At 45.6% G+C, this 17,715-nt stretch overlaps 1 pseudogene; it reads left to right on the forward strand.

The window, feature by feature from the left end:
• Nucleotides 1-17,715, forward strand: part of LOC127687809 (polymerase delta-interacting protein 3-like) — a 106,914-nt pseudogene that overhangs the window by 19,430 nt on the left and 69,769 nt on the right.

Raw genomic sequence — 17,715 nt, forward strand, 5'->3', positions numbered from 1 at the left:
CCATTATGCCACCACACCTAATTTATTTTCTACTTAGTTTTTTAAAAGAATGAGTTAAGAAATTTTTAGATTTTGTGTCTGGTACTTATGTGTGTTTGAATGTGGGTGTACACATGCCAGGTCCTCATGTTCAGGTCAGAGGACAGCCTTAGAGTCCATTGTCCTTCCCTTCTACTTTGTTTGAGACATGGTCTGACTATTGCTAACCATTGCACTTGTCGGATGAGCTTGTTTGTGAGCTGGGCTTTCTTGTCTCTGCCATAGGAGAACTGGGGTCGCAGGCATGTACCCCCATTTCAGGTGGCTTCTGGAGAGGGGGGCAATGGGACTCAGGCTCTCCCACTTACACGGAGGGCTTTATCCACTGAGCCATCTCTCCAAGCTCAAGTACTGAAAGTTTTAGAGGAGCATTAGGTCTGAAGCAATGTCAAAGGAAGGCTCAGGTATTCCCCTTCAGTCTCCTGGCACCCTTGAATGCAAAGCTTCCCCCATTATCAGCATCCTTCAGGGGCATGCTTCCTTTCTGGTGACTGATGAATCTCATTGATGTGTTTCCTCAGTAAAATCCGTTGTTTACTTGAGAGTTCCCTCTTGGTGGTTCCTTCTGTGGGTTGGCAGGTGTTTATGGATAAGTAGTAAATGCTATAATGTTGTACGTTTTGCTGTTCCAGAATTTCCCTTTAATTCCTTTTTACCACTACCTATACCTTGATACCTCCTGTATGTATAAGTGCACTGAGAACATTCCCACCTTTGTTGGTACTTTTGGATCTTTATAATTTAAAATTTTCATTGTTTTTGGAATTCTCCTTCATCTAGTATACTTTCCATTGGGGGAAAAATCATGTTTTCTAGTTTCTTTTAAGTATATGTAATCTTAAATTTTATCTTGAATACTGGGAATGCCATCTGGATTTTGTTACATTTTTCTGAAGAATGTTGATTTTGTACAAAAAAAGAGAATATTATTTATTTGGACTCAAATTGAGTCTTGAAGCAGCTACAACTCTTAGGTCAGTTCATTTTTTCTAACTTTAAGTGCATTGACTACGTCTCCTACATGTAACTTAGATATCAGGGAGAGAACTTGGCCCCTCCCAGTTCTTTTTTCCAGAATTATACCCTCACTCTGTAGTATCCCTGGCAGTTTTGAGCTCTGTTCCTAGGTTCTTTGGGCCAGAAACCTCACACATTTTCCTTTAGATATTTAGCTACCTGGTTGGTTACTGCTAACATGCCCTCAGGGTAAGAACTTCACAATTTTACCTCACACCATTTTGTTTTCTCTCTAGACTCTGCCTATTTTCAATTGAAGTCATGCTTTACATTTTTCACCTCAGCTCACAGTTGTTGGGGTTTTTTTTGGGGGGGGGGCAGAGATAGGGTCTCTCTATGCAGCCACAACTGTCCTGAAATATGTCATTAAGTAGACCAGATTGACCTTGAACTCAAAGATCCCCTTTCTCTCTGCCTCCTGAGCCCTGGGATTAAAGGTTTGCAGCAGAGATAGGTCCAGAAGCTGACTCCCTCATAGCAGAAGGCAGGCGATGCTTCCCCTTGGTTTTAAGATTAAATGTGTTTTGATTTTGGGCAACCTGCATGGGACTTGATGTCTTCTTAAAAATAATGTCTGGACTTCCCTTGAGTCAATGTCAAAGTAAATGAAGACTCAAGATGCTATCAGCCCTGTTTCGTTAGGCCTTGGCTCACTTTTAATTGCATAAGAAGGATACAATCTTTTCTTCATTTACAACGTGTTCTGTAGCTTCGTGTTCCACTGCTTATGGGCATGACCTGTATCATAAAATGCATTTGAAAGACAGTTTTAAATCTCTACATAACATTTTGTTACATGGATACACACTAATTAACTTAGCTATTTCTTAGCCATTGTAAATTCAAGTTTTTGAATTCAAAAAATTTTTTTTTCTTGTTTGGTTTTATCTTGTCAGTGTCAGGTACTTTCTCATAAGACATCTTTGCATATAAATCTTTAACTCTAGAAAAAGTCTCTCTAATTGGCCCAGCCCGAACCAGTTTGTTGGACTGATTGTTGCTTTCTGAGTCTCTGTGTTGTTGGCTTTTGGAGACCTTCCTCTGCTTATACTGTTTGTGATGCCTGCTTAACTCAGAGCTAATTGTGCATGTTTCTGTGGTAGTCAATCTTGATTGTCAAGCTGATTAGGTTGAAAAATGCCTAGATTAGCCAAGCACACCTCTGGGTCTATCTGCCAATGAGTTTCAGAAACAAATATATCATCAGGGTTCTGAATTAATGAATGGATTAATCCCTTGATGGAGTCACACAGTTATGGCACTAGTGGGGGAAGGAGAGAGAAGATGGAATTTACTTGTAAAGTAACGCATTGGAGGTGTGGCCTTGGGAGCTGTTTCTTGTCTGGGCCCCTCCCATACTGGTCTACTTGCTGCAGGCCATGATAGGTGCTAGTCTACCTCATATTGGAAACCATTTTGCTACAGCTACCCAAAGTAACAATGCAGATCGAAAACCTGTTTATGCCACAGCATGGTACTGTGAGACTGACTTACTGATTAGGAGTCAGAAGAGAAAAGGAAAGACTCTTTGTATAAAAGTAAAGTTGAATGCTTAAGAGAGACTCAATAAAGTGAAATAAAAGTAAGGCTGCTATGAGATTAGTTGACCAGCCAGACAATTGAAGATATAAAGGTGCATTATTTGTTTATTTGCATGTATGTGTATGTAGGAAGTTCAAGCATGAACACAGGCCACAGCATGGATGTGGAGGTCAAAGGACAATGTTAGGGAGTCAGTTTTCATCTTCCACTGTGTGTGTGTGTGTTTCTGAGGATTGAACTCAGGTCGAGATGAACATCTTTAAGCTGGTGATCTATTCAACCAAAAGCAACTCAAAATGAAGTGTGGGTCACTGGGATGGTTGGTCTAAGGATGTTACTGAATTCTAATAGGAGAGTATAGGGAGGCTTAACCTTTCACTGAAAGGTGGTTGGGAGAGAATTTATAACTTCACATTGTAACTTTTAGACAACTGCTTTTGGTCATTTGTGACATTTGTTGCAGCTTTCCAGTTTGACCTTTTGTTGGGTTGACCAGTTGTCTCAATTTCTGATGGCAAAATTGTGAAAAAAGGAGACTCCAGTTCTCTTCTGTATAGATTCCTAGAAGTGTAATTACTGAGTATTTTGAGGCCATTAATCCACATTACCTAATTTCACATTTTAACTGTGTCTTTGTAGCATTTATGCCAAGGAACGTGATTGCTGGGTGGTTTTAAAGCTATCAATCTGTATTACCTCATTTCCCATCGGAGTGTTTGTATCATGTTATGCTGTTTCTTAACTTTTAGAAGGAACGTCCAAGCTGCTGTCTTTTCTCCAGCTTCAGTTGGCAATGACAGAGTGGGGTCCAGGGCCATTAGGCTGCAACTTCTTGGAAAAACTCCCAGGATTCTCCTCTGCTCCAATGAAGCAGAGTCCTATTCCCTTTTCTGCCCATGATAGATATTTGTGAAGTTCCAAAGAAAATCCTAACCACAAGAGCATTGGAACTGTTTACCAAGTGCAATGTAGGCCTTGCTACCACTTTATAATTCTCAGGTAATTATATATTAGCTGTGATGGGGATGAGGACTGGTCTCAGTACCTAGGTGTAATGGCTTCTTAGCTGAGCTCAGAACTCAAGTCTCAGCTCCACCCAATCTGGTTGGTCCTTTGATCTCTACCACACTCCGTCTGATTGTGCAGGGACGCGATGCTAGGCGAGTCTGGTCATATCAAGGGACTGTCTGCAGGGTTAGAAGATCAGGTCCACTGGATGAGCAAACCCTTGCTTATGAGCGCCAGGTCCTTCTGGGAGTGCTTTTGGGGGTCACATCACCTTATTATCTCATGTAAACGTCGTAATTATCTCAAGCAAATGTCATAATGGCTCTCTGTGGTCATTTAACGATAAGAACACTGAGCCTGGAGCCATGCCTGTGCCTTTAAACTGTAGTGGAGTGAGGTTTTGAGTGTCCATGCTCCCCATCCCCAGCCTGGATTCCTGTAATTCCTGGTAGTTTCCTCTATGTGTGTTGAGAGAACAAAGAGATACGATTATTGGATATATGTATTTGAGGCAGGCATTTTAATGTATTTTACATAGTTAAAAAGATGTACCTACACCATCTCATTTCAGATTTGAGAAAGTAAGTATCAGACAAGTTAAATGACCTGCCCAAAGCCATCGATGGGGGAGTGGAGAAAATGGAACTCCAGCAAAGACTGGACTGATTCTGAACCTAGCCCTGGCTGCTGCTTCACCTACACAGCAGGAATGCCTGACTTCTGGCTGCTCACTGACATCACCCGCAGAGGGTTAAAGCATGTATGGACAGAGTTTACAGTTCAGTTGCTAGAGTGTGGGCCTGGCAAGCACAAGGCCCTGGGTTCAAGCTCCAGCACCTCATCAACCAGGCATGATGGTGCACACCTGTATATCTATGCTTAGGAGGTTGAGGCAGGTAGATCATAAATACAAAGTCATGTTAGTTACATAGGCCTGAGCCATCTATCTCATCAGCCCTCCTGGGGCTGGCCCACTTTGAAGTATGTCACAGCTTTGGTCATTCTGCACCTTTAATCCCTTTCCACACATGTGAGAGCAGGGGGCAGTTCTCATGGGTGAAAGGTATAACTATGGCAATAGCTTAGTTTGCTAGAGCGGTGTGACAAAAGACTGTGGACTGGGTGACTTAGGAGGAGAAATGTATTTTGTTATCGTTCTGGGGTTGGAAGTCTGGAGTTGAGCTGCACGCAAGGCTCCATTCTGACTGCACTCACCAAGAGTCCTCTGTTGCCTCCTCCCCTTCCTGGTGGTCTTTAGTGCTCCTTGGCATTCTTGAGTTGTAGCTTTGAGGCCCCAGTCTCCATCAACACAGGGCTGTCATTCTCTCTCTGAGTTTGGATGCCTTTCTGCTTTGTCTATGAGGACTCTAGTCATCGGAATTAGGACCCAGTCTAACCTACCATGGCTTTATGTCTGATTTCGTCTGTACCAATGCCACTGTCAAACAAAGCCAACTTTGCCGGCAAGCATTTTAGGGGGGGGGGGACAATATTTGGTGTAACAAAAACAGAAAATCAAATAATATTGAAAAATTGAAGACTATGTGAGCCTCTTAAGAGCAAAGATGACCGTTTCTTTTGGAATTAAGAGAAATTCAATTGGCCTGGTGTGGTGGCACATGCCTTTGATCTAGCACCTGAGAAGAAGAGATAGGTGGATCTCTGGGGGTGTAAGTCAGGTCTTGTCCAAGTGAGTTCCAGGCTAGCCAGAGCTAAACAATGAGACTGTCTCAAACAACAATTCAATTGTACAAAAGAAGGGGTTTCCTTACAGTGATTCCATATGTAACTAGAATGTTCTCTGATGTTCCTTCCTTACCCTGCCCTTCTTTCTTTCCACGTTGATAATGGTTCCCTCTTACACATACTTCTAGCCCTGAGATTCACATGAGAGAGACCAGAGCATTTGATTTTGTGAGTCAGACTAATTTCTCTCAATGCAGTGATATCCAGTTCAACTCATTTTCCTAAAGGTGACATAATTTCACACCTTTTCATGGCTGACTAAAACTCCATTGTGTATACACCATATTTTCTTTACCTATTCGTCCATCAGCAGGAACTAGATTGCTCCCATCACCTGGCTATCGCTACCAGAGCCGCAACAAAGACAGACATGTGAGTGCCTCTGTAGTAATCGAACTTTGCTTACTTTTGGATATACCCGAAAAATATTAATTAAAAAAATCCATTTTAAATGTATTAAATACTCCATGGCCCCCAGCAGAAGCATACCTATACCACTGAATTTTGGAAAGATCTGTATATGCCCACCTCTTTTCTCTGGGTTCATTTGTTAAGTTCGGGGCTATAGGAATGACACTCAGGGGACAAAAGACCTGGTCTGAATCATTCAAGAACTTCACAAATGCTTCAGAAAAGGAGACTTTTGAAGGAAAAATAGGCTTGAATCTCCTTCTTCTTCTAGAAGCTTGGAAGACAATTTTTTAGAGATGTGGGAGGTATCACCACCATCACAGATATGGCTTGTGAGATTTTGGGCATGAAAACAGTAGAAACGGGGAGCTTTGCCCTCAAGCCATCCTTTCATTCAAATGTTTGTCTCTTATGATGGAAACCTGACAGCACTTGGACAGTACAAGGTCACAAACGATCTTGACTCCTTAGGGGATGTTTGTACGCTGAGCTGCATGGTCAGCTGTCAACACACCTGTCTTATTGAAATACCCACTCACCACAGAAGGCACCATTCCTTCCTATCTCCCCCTCATGGATTCTCCATGGTCAGTGTCTTGACTTTTGACAAGCTACTAGTTTTCAGTTAGAAAATGGCTACACAGGATTTCATTGTAACAGACAACAAACAAACCAGTAAACAAACCGTCACTAGCACCACCATCACCACCAACAAACCCAGTCTGTTTTGAGGAGGAAGGAGATGGCTCATTGGTAAAAGCATATTCCAGGCAAGCAAGAAGACCTGGGTTTGAATCCCTGGGGCCCATATAGATGCTAGGCAGGGACACATTGGTCTGCAACCCCAATGTTGGGAGGGAGAGGCAGACAGACCCTAGGAGCTCACTGACCAGCTATCCTAAACCAGTGAAATCCAGGTTCAGTGAGAGACCCTGTCTCAAAAAATGAGGTCAAGAGTGATAGAGAATACCCTATCTCTTCTGGTATATGTATACTTGTGTGTACACGCACAAACATGTGCACACGTATATATGGTACACATCACACACACATACACACACACATATTCATGTACCACTCACACCTGATGAGTCACCCCACTCCTTAAAGTTCTCATCAAACTGCTACCCCCCAACTCCAGCATCAGACTATCTAAAGCTGTCACTGAATCTGGCTTATTCTGCTCTGGACAGTGTGATGTAGACACACACGACTCACAGTTGGCAAGTCACCTAGGTCAATACAGTAATTGGTATGGAAGCAGGGACTCTTCTTTTTACAGAGCTCTGTGAGTCTGCAAAGTCCCAGTAGCAATAGTTAGGCAGTTTCTTAAACAATCAATCTCCATTTCCATTTGGGGAGAACCCCTGGCCTTTCTGTCTCAATTTTACTTTCCTTATAAAGGTTACAGCTAGACATAAGTATGCTACAGCAGTCCTTAGGCAAGAAAGAAAGGCAGGTTGACAACCTATTTCTCCATAAGTGTCCCAAAATCAAATTTCCCAAGGTTCGTCAGATGATGTTATTGCAAAGTCCTCGGCTAAGCGTGCAAGGCTGCAGAAAGATGAGGGCTGGCTTGTGTGTTTATGAACTGGGTCCCAGTGAGGACTTTGGCAGTGACAGCAGGGAGGAGGGAGATGCGTTGCCATGGCTTGCAAGCCTGCTTTCCAGCTAATGTGCATTATTAAGAGTGTCACAAATCCCTAATAAGCTGCAATTTATTGTGGAGTCTTAAATTGCTTACCCATTTGAGAATGACATGGTGCTGGTGAGGTCTTTTTTTCTGTGGCCCCCTAAGTCGTGTAACAAACACCTGTTCACTCTATAAGGGAGGGGATTAACCCATGCGGTACGTGATAAAAACATAAACCCACAAAAGGGGTGCTTGCGTGGCTGTTCATTTAGTGAAGCCATTCAGACTGAGACTTGTGAGCTAGAGAATTGAGGCCTCTGTCTGTCTCACAGAGGCACGATCTTGAGCCCATTAATTGCTGGGAAAAGAGATATGGACTTGAATTTCACTCTAACCAATAAATCCACTCACTCTCTGATCACTGGAATTGATGGATGTTAAAATTCTTGAATCTATCTATCTATCTATCTATCTATCTATCTATCTATCTATCTATCCAAAAGATCTTCTTTAAGTCCTAGGATGTGTCCCAAGAGAGTCTACTGAGTATCAGCATATCCCAAGTGACCCCTGGTTGCAGCTGGATGGGCCATCTTCCTCTGATAGGGACAGACTCAGGACAATAACACTTGCTTTGATAGCAGAGGGACTGATTGGAAGATACCAATGTTCATGGACATCTGGCTCTTTGTTCATGGCCACGTTGACATTGCTGCCTGAGTTGTAGTCAGCTTGAAGCAGACAAACACAGTGACTGTGTTAGACCCGCTCCAGAAAGCAATGGTGGCTGAATACAGGGGAAGCTGGTAAAGCCAAGTTACTAGCTGGGGTATGGTGGCCATGGTGTCTGTCTCCTCATCTACCTCTGGGTCCTTGCCTGTTGGGGGTTTTAGTTAAGCATTGTCCAATTTGGTCCTTTGTCTATGTGTATGAGAGTAGGAAGGACAGGGAGGGAGCCAGGCTGGTTTTCTCTAGTTCATCTTGGCAGAGGGCCCTGTGGCTGACCTTGAAACACAGGTCTTCTCTCTGGTCCACTTATGAGGTATAGGTGTGAGCAGTAAGAAGGTAATTTCCATCCCAGTTAAAATGGTATTTGAGACTGAATTTCATGCTTTCAATAGGCTCAGGTGCTCTGTCTGTGACTTTAGTGACACCCTGAGATGCCTCTTGTCAAGTCAAGCTTGTGGATCAGTGCCACCCTACCTGGGCAGCACTGTGCTTCTGAACATGAATCTGTCCCTCAAGAGGAAAGGAACCATTGTGCGCTGCTATGGGCTGTAAATGGGCATTCACTGCAGAAACTCAGCTGTAGCCACCTGTGGCCCGTTGTCACTGTGGGATCATCAGGGGCTTCAGCTAAGACTTGGGTCCCATACAACACCTCTCTTCTGCATCTATGTCCAGCAAGTGATTTGACATCTCTGTACCTCAATTTTCCAAATGTGAAGTAGGTGCGATAGCAAACACATTGACCAGAGCCAAGAAAGACACCTAGCCCCACGAGCCTGATGGCCCAGGTTCAGCCCCTGGAAACCACGGAAAATCAAGAATCTGGAGATGGTGGCCTGCATCTGGACTCCCCGCACCCCTACAGCAAAATGGGAGGTGAAGACAGAATTACCCAGGAGCTCAAGGGCTGGCTAGCCAACGTGGAGTAGACATCAGCTGCAGAGAGACAAGAGAGACCAACCGTCTCTCAACTAGACATAAGGTAAGTACTGGAGTTCTCTTAATCTCTAAAGCATCTCCCTCTCTCTCTCTCTCTCCATCCCCTCCCCCTCTCATTCTCTCTTTCTCTCTCTCTCACACACAGCACACATGCATGCATGCACACACACATGCACTCATGCACATGAAAGTACTAAAAGAAAAAGCAACAACACAGCTCACACCCCTTTGTTCCCATGAGTAGCAAAGTCTCCCTCCAGATCTCCCCAAGCTCCTTCAACTGTACAACAAGAATAGTACGTCTGTGTGTCTGCGGGGAGCTGTGGTCTCTTTGAGAAGGAGCAAGGCCGGATGCAAGTTAAGTGCATTCAAATGTAAACAGCAGTACAAAGGAAACAGAATTTCTTTCTCAAGCCTTAGGGGAAACAACTGGTAATCCACGAACCAGATGGAAGGGTCATAACAAGGCAGGAGAGAAACCCACGCACATCAGGGGCCAAGAGGGCTCTGGGGGGGGGCACCCATCCTTAGCACCTGGGGAATTGCAATCTAGCTACCTGTAGGAATGTTTTTGCTCCTGGAATCTATGAGTCCTGTGTCTCCACCAGCCAGACTGAACAATGGGAAGGTTGTCTGTTCCTAAGAAGGCGTGTGTGGCATTTGTCCTCAGTAGCAGGAAGGGTGTGGCAGTTTGTGGGGAGATTATAGTTTAGGTACAAGTCACAGCAGTATCCCTCTGTATATTAGGTTCCTGTTCTCTAGAAGCCATGGGTTATGGGGAATAAAACGGAGATGCTCAAGGGAGGAGGTATTGTCTCTTTTTGCTTGACATGGTGGTCGCTGGTTGAATTTTGACCTTCTTCCTCTTGACTTCTATCACCGGGACCTCATCTCCATGACTTCAGATTGGCCAGACAGATTCCTTCAACACGCTGGTTTATTCTGTTAGAGGACCAGCATCCTGGAAATGGGTCCTGACTCTGAGTGGATGCTTGATCCTGCTACTGTCTGAGGGATGGAGGGGGTCTGCCTTCTTGCCTCTGATGATGTCTCTGAAGACATTCTTGCTTCATTACTGTTTGTAACTGTGGATTCTGTGGCCACACCAAGAGTACCCTTGAGAGGTGGACAAAGGCTCTGAAGCCCTGGCTAGGCCCCATTCCTGAGCAGTGTGGCCCCGAGTCCCGTACACTTTCATCTATATGTCTTTCCCAGGGCCTTCCTTGCTCTCTCTATCTTCCTATCCCAGTGTTGTAGAACCTTGGAGTCAACCTGCCCCAGCAGAGGGAGGGAGATTCCCTTCCTGCAGCCCCTCATCTCTGGAGCCACATTATGGTCTGAAAGTTACACAGGGGGCTGCAGAACAGAGGTAGCTCCGTCAGTGCTTTTCATGCAGGTGTGGTGATATGAGTTCCTTCACCAGAACACATGTAAAACGCTGGGCACGGCAGTACATGGCTTAAACCCAGCTCTGGGAGGCAGAGACTGGACAGTCTCTGGGATTCACTGGCTAGGCAGGCCAAGGAAACCCATGATTTCCAAGTCAGTGTGGGACCTGGGTGGCGGAGTCACAAAACAAGGTAGATAATAAATATCCTGAGGAAGGACACCCAAGACTGATCTTTGGTCACCCCGTGCAGACATACATACCTACCTCAAGTATCTTACACACACCCTGAGGTAGACAAAGCATTTTACAGCGAGTGTCTGTCCCTGGTTATGTCATGAGCCAGGACATTGGGTGAACGCTGATTTCAGGGGTTCTCTGATCCCAACCTTGTGCTCTGGGGTAGGGTGAGAGCTGAGAGCTGTGAGGTTCACCAGCAAGCCCGCGCTGCGGGACTGATGCTCCCTGACCCCTGACGAACGGATGTATTCATTACACCAAAGACAAAGCATAAAATGTGGCACAGACTTCAGGAACCAGGCCCACAGCTAGGTTTACTTTTCCTATCTGATTTTCGCTGGTGCAGTGTGAGAACACTGTTGAATACTTGGCGGCTGCCTTTCCATACTTGACTTGTTTGTCATTTCTGGGGCTGCTGTGGCTGTTATGATTTCCCTTTTGGGAGGAATTTACAGGCACATGTTGACCCAGCTGAATGGGAACAGGGAACAGCAGGGATTTTCAAACAGGGACCATCATGGGCTGGAGAGCATGGATTCTTTTTTCTTTTTTTTTTTCTTTTGACAATCATCCTGCTGGACATTTATGGCATTGTCCGGTTGGTCATTTCATGCACTACAACCCATTAAGACACTCAGGTACCCTCCAGCCTGGGGTTAAAATCAGCCCGACTCTCTTCTCTGTCGATGTCTGCTTTGTTGTGGAAATTTCAAGAAGGTTGGTTCTTGGTAGCAACAGTTGCTAGGTAAGGTATGCCTGCCTCCAGAGCCAGCAGAGAGGGTGGGAAGGTGAGACAGAGCAAGGACAGGGCAGCTGAGACAGAGAGGGGCCTGTAGCAAAGTGTGAGGCTGGATGGTGGCCACAGTGTTCTACCTGCTCCTGCTAGGATCTGCTGTGAATGACATTCCCTTCAGCTTCCATTTCTCCAAAAAGCTCAACGTCATCTCCCCCAGGACCACTTACGGGCTCACTGGCAGCACGTTTAGACATCTCCACTCCCCAGGGACTGGGATCCAGGAGCTCATCATAGATGTGTGGGCCAAGCAGGCACAATTGCTAGAACATAACCCCACCACAAGGCTGCTACAGCGTCAGCTGCTGTTTGCACGGCTGGCCTTAGGGTCTTTCTGACCCCATGTTCTACTGTTACAGCCTCCCAGCTCCTTACTCCGAAGTTTCATCTCAAGAGGACCCCTCCCCCCCCCCCCCCCCCCCCCCGTGCATTTTCTTGCCTTCCTCATTCTATATCCTTACTTCCCAGGCACCCCTAGAACACCTTACAGGCTTGCTTTTGTGTTTTCAGGCTGTCAGGATGTGGAGACCCTTCCTGAGGGTCCAGGAGGCAGGGTCTGCTGCCTGGAGAAAGGGCTTGGGTAAAGACTGTAGAGAGGACACGCCTGGCTTGTTTCCAGAAAGACAAGTTTTCCATGGGAAGATAGTCTTCTCCTCAAGGCAGAGGCCAGTAAAATGGGAAAACTAGGATTAATCTGTAAGGAAACTAGAGAGAAAGATTGGGAAGCAGGGAAAGGTTAGGGTCTTACTGTCATTAGTGGATGCCGTGGTTTGCATATGCTTGGCCCACACTATTAGGAGGTGTGGCCTTGATGGAGTTGGTGTGTCACTGTGGGCTTTAAGATCCTTATCCTAACTGCTTGAAAGCCATTCTTCACCTAGTTGCCTGTGGAACAAGAGGTACAACTCTAAGCTCTTCCAGCCCTGTGCCTGCCTGGATGCTGCCATGCTCCTGCCTTGATGATAATGGACTGAACCTCTGAACCTGTAAGCCAGCCCCAATTAAATGTCATTATTTTCTTAATAAGAGTTGCCTTGGTCATGGTGTCTGTTCACAGCAGTAAAACTCAAACTAAGACAGTGGACTTCCTTTTCCTGAGACTGGGATTCCCCTGTAGGCTTAGAAGACAGGCAGGTTGGAGCTTGGCACGAGCTGAGGGGTGATGGGAAAGTGGGGCGGAGCCTAGGAGGAGCAGGTAAGCCATGCACTGCTAGGAGAAAGGGAAATGGAAGAGGGAAAGAGGAAGAGAAGCCTTCATAACTGAGTGTGATTGGAGGGAGAGAAGAGAGGACATCACCTCCTGGGAGGTAGCCAAAAACACACCCCCACTTGACCTCTAGTTGGAGCCCAGTTTCCTGGGGTCCAGAGTTCCTGTTGTGTTACCCATTGCTTGGGCTGCACTCAGACCAAGCGATGGATCTTGTGGGTTTCCTTTCCATTGCTATCAGGCTTCTGAAGTGACTCCTTGGGGCCACTGTCCATGGCCACTGTCAAGGGAACACACCAGGTGGATAGCACAACCTCTGCAGGGTCAGTTGACTAGCTCCTTTTGTGTATGTATGTGTGTGTGCATGTGTGTGTGTGTGTGCATGTGTGTGTGTGTGTGTGTGTGTGTGAAGGCTAGAGTTTCTGAATGGAAACTCTTGAGATCCTACCCCTCTTGAGGATTTATAAGCTATTGCTGGTTGCTAGAAGAGAAAGGGACGCTTTCTTGAGTGGTGTAGCTATTGGCAAAGTAAGCTGCCCATACCTCCATAAACAACTTTTTACCTATACTCTTGTGACAAGCCCTAATTAAACTTACTGGATCACACACATTAAAAACAACAGTCATGAAACAGTGGAAGAGGCTAGCTGGTAAGAAGGACTTTAGCAGGGGCTAGCTGGTAAGAAGGACTTTAGCAGGGGCTAGCTGGTAAGAAGGACTTTAGCAGGATTAAGGAGGGAGCAAGAAGACAACTGGGAGTGGGTGGAGTAAGTTTGCTCTTATGCATAAATGAAAATATCATTACAAAAGCCATATAATATGTCTCAGCAAAAAGAAGTCATACTTTAAAGTGAAAGGGAAATTTGTGGGAAACTACAAGCCTCACCTTACTGATTTCTGGCAGATGTGCCTGTAATGCCTCTGTCCTTGGTTGGTCTGACCTTTAGAGTTCACTTCCGCCTACTTCTCAATTACTTTACCTCATGGCTGCCGCCATGTTACAGCTTGCATGTTCTGAACTGTCCCCTCTTCCCTCTGCCCACACTCATCATTTTCAGGAACTCTTCGTTTAGTCAGGAACTCTTCGTTGTAAACTAAACGTTGCAGACTGTAGTCACAGGGCCAAGCCCCTCCCACGCCCTGGCTTTGTAAATAAAGTTTTATTGGGGCACAGCCAAGTGTACTCATCTACATATCATCTATGACTGCTTCTGGCGGCACACAGTGGGGTTGAGTGGTTGCCACAAGGCCACATGACCTGCAAAGGCAGAAATATTTACTGTCTGCCTCTTACAGGAGAGGTTGCCAATACCCCTGCTGTGAGAGGTGTTGGTGTGTTTAATTAGTTGAGGACTGGAGTACAGAATTGTGGAGTTTTTTTCCCCCCTTTTATTTCAACACATTAAAGAAGGAAAGTATCCATAAAGCATCCTGTGACAGGCAGGAAGCAACCCTGTGTAGCAACTTCTGAGCTCACATTTGAAGTTTAAGGAGTTCCTTTCATCAGGTCAAGGATACCCAGGGCAGGGGACGGGGGAGGATCTAAAAGGAGCCGCTGACACATTTCGTCCAGATTCCCTCATCTGGGCTGGTGAGATGGCTCAGTGTGTTGAAGTGCCCACTGCCCAGGTTTGACTACCGGAGTCCAGTCCCTAGAATCCAGAGTGGAAGGAGAGAACCGACTTCACAAAGGTGTGCTCTGATTCCATATATGGAATGTGCACTCATGCACATGCATGTATGCACACACACACACACACACACACACACACACACACACAGACACACACACATATGCGAACACATGGGACCACCAAGCTCTGGTTCTCCTATCTTGTCCACATCCCTAATAGTTTGTGTGTTTATAAGCATACACACAATGAAGGAGGTGATCAGACAAATAAGCGTAACCAGTTATATCAATTTTGCCTTATTTTAGTTTAATTTAACTCACTTTGACATTGTGAAATAGAATATCAACTTTCCAGAAATGCCCAAGGTGTTCCAGTGTTCCAGGCCCAGAGATCTGCCTGCCTGCCTGTCTGCCTATCTGTCTGTCTGTCTACTATCACTCTATATGTAACCTGTCATCTATCTATCTATCTATCTATCTATCTATCTATCTATCTATCTACCTTGTGTCTATTTTCATTATTTATCAATTGTACAAATCTGTTTGGCTAATCAATATGTATCAATCATTATCTATGTACCTACCTATTTATCATCTTGTTATCATCTAATATCTATCATGTGTTAGCTACCTATCTGTCTGTCCATCCATCTGTCCATTCATCCATCCATCCATCCATCCATCCATCCATCCATCCATCCATCCATGCATCTACCTGTCAACCATCATATTTGTCTATTCATTTATCTGTCTACCATCAATTGCTATCTATTAATAATAGTCACAAAAATTTCAATCAGCTAGGCCACGGTTTCCCGTGGCATTGCTGACATTGGAGGCGGGGAATTCTTACAGGGTAAAGGCAAAGAATTCTTAGGGGTTAAAGGTGTGGGTTCCTGGAAAGACTCCATGGACTTGGTCTATTAGATTCAGTAGTGGGTGAGGCCATCCTCTACTACCTGCCCTGGTCTGATGGATCAAATCATATCCAGATATTATGAAATGTCCCCTTGGAAAGAAGTATCTACAAGTGAGGAGAGCAGAATAAGACCTTGGTAGCCACATGGCACCTCTCTGGATGTGTGAGTGTCTCTGCTTGGCACCCTGGGGACCCATGGCCTGACCTGACCCCCCAGGCTCCTAACACTTGAGTGATGTCTTTGCTCTAGGCTCCTGGCAGCTTTGAGTTTCAGGGTCTTTGTCCATGGAAGGGCACACAATTCATGCCTTGTTGATTCTCCAAGAAAAATTTCAGGAACCAGGTGAGATGGCTCATCTGATGGCTCATCTCACAGCACTGGGATGATGAGGCAGGAGGATCACCATGAGGGTCAGGCCAGCTGGAATATTTGATAAGACCTTGACTCAAACAAACAAATAAAATGAACAACAGACACGGATACAGACAGAGACAGAGACAATAAAATGAACAACAGACACAGATACAGAGACACAGACACAGACACACACAGACACACACACACAGAGTGAGTGAGAGAGAGAGAGAGAGAGAGAGAGAGAGAGAGAGAGAGAGAGTAAGGGCATCTCTTTAGTCAAGGGGAACCATAAAGTACTTCAGTGATGGGTGCCTTCCACCCCTAGATACACAGAAATATCTAGAAAATAGACACTCGAATATCAGATATACTTCTAAGAGGGAACAGTTAAATAAAACTCAACAAAAAGTTAATAAACTTGGAGTAAAATATTTAATAATTAGATGACTTTCACAGGCACTTTCTCTGAGCAAGTACCATTTTATGTAATTTCCTGACATCGAAACAACAGCTCTCCTCCTTGTTAAGAAAGAAGGAAGCAAGATTCAGTCCCATCTCAGTCAACAGGATCGGGGTCTGACTAATCCCTATAATCAGAAGCTAATTTGCCTTAAGGACAATAATAGTAACAATATGCCTGTTATGAAAGAGTATGCCTTTATCGTTTTATTTGCCTGCGATTATGTAAATCCCAGATACAAGGCAGTGTGGAGAGGCAGCAGAGAGCTGCCCTGCCTCAGCTGAGGAGCCCCGGGGAACTGCAAGCAGGGCCTTCTGCTGAGAGACAGAGCCAAATTTCTTCCCCTGTGCAAAGAATTTATTTTCTGCAGATTGGCGAAAACATTTGATAGTTTAAATACAAGATGCTGGAAAAAGAGCCGGGCTGACAGCCTTCTCCGCTTCTCGCTCTCCTTTTCCTCCCCCTGTAGAACTGTGTGGATTCTCACCCGTGCCTGGCAGTGGCCCTGAACCTAGTGTAGGATGTCCCCCGGATCAGTTCTGAGTGGAGCTGGCTCAGGAACTAGGCCTGAGCTTCTCCTAGTCAGAAGGTCAAGTGCTGCCTGGCTCCTGCCTCTTCCAGAGGGTGGCCCTTTGCCATTGCAGTCTCAATTCCCTTAGGGACTCTTCTTACCATCCATATAATGAGCAGCGGGAGTGGCCCTGGTGGGGCCTGCTGTGCCCTGCGAAGCCAACATGGGTGCACAGAGTCTTAGATCTGGTGACTGTCATTCTGTGAGCCTAGAGGTGGATGGCTGCTCCCCAGAGCTGTGCTCTGAGCTCCAGCCATTCAGGGATGGTCCGCTGCTGTGTGGTAATTCTGTGTGTGAGCTTTCCCTATGTCATCACTGGTGTGACTTAAACACTTGCTCAGTGGTCTTCTCGTTCTCCAGCTGTGCAGCCAAAATCCTAGACATTTTTGTGCCTCAGTTTCCCTTCCTGTGACAGGGAGCTGATGAGCGTTTTTGTGGCAGTGTTGATGGACATGTCAGCCAGTGTCCCAGCTCTAGTGTACACACAGGTACTGGTGGCTTCCTGGAAGTGTTCTGACCTTGTGCAATTCTAGATCCGTTCAGTACCTGAGATCTCTGGGGAATCCGTTTGCCCCAGAGCTGTCCAGAGTTTGAACAAGGTGGCAGCTCTCTCGGCAGCTACCGTTCTCAGCGTACGTCTCTCTGTGCACTTGAGTTTTCATAAGCATGCACAAGGAAAACAAGATTATTATCGTAGACATGGCATGAAGAGGGGCACCCACGCACTGAGATTTGTTATTACTGAGAGCCACCCTGCAGCTAAGTGGCAGGGCCAGAATCCAAAGCCTGAGCTACTGGGAACCAGGGAAGCTTTGGGAAGGCGGCTGCCAGCATGTTTCATACCTGTTGCTGTTTTCAGATACCTTTCCGTCCGGTAACAGAAAGTTCCGGACTAATGGGAAGTAGCTTGTGAAGTTAGAGTGGTGTACACGTTTATTGGACACAACATCCCATGTCAGCCCTGCGTTCTACCCTGTCTGATGCTGTCCCCTAAGCTAGGAGCCTTCTCCTTTTCTGTATTTGGTTTGCTGTGGACTTGATCTGGAAACTTCTCCTCTGCCTTTATCAGTCTGTGTCTGTTTC

The sequence above is a fragment of the Apodemus sylvaticus genome, chromosome 6 (assembly GCF_947179515.1).
Source record: "Apodemus sylvaticus chromosome 6, mApoSyl1.1, whole genome shotgun sequence".
Classification (NCBI taxonomy): domain Eukaryota; kingdom Metazoa; phylum Chordata; class Mammalia; order Rodentia; family Muridae; genus Apodemus; species Apodemus sylvaticus.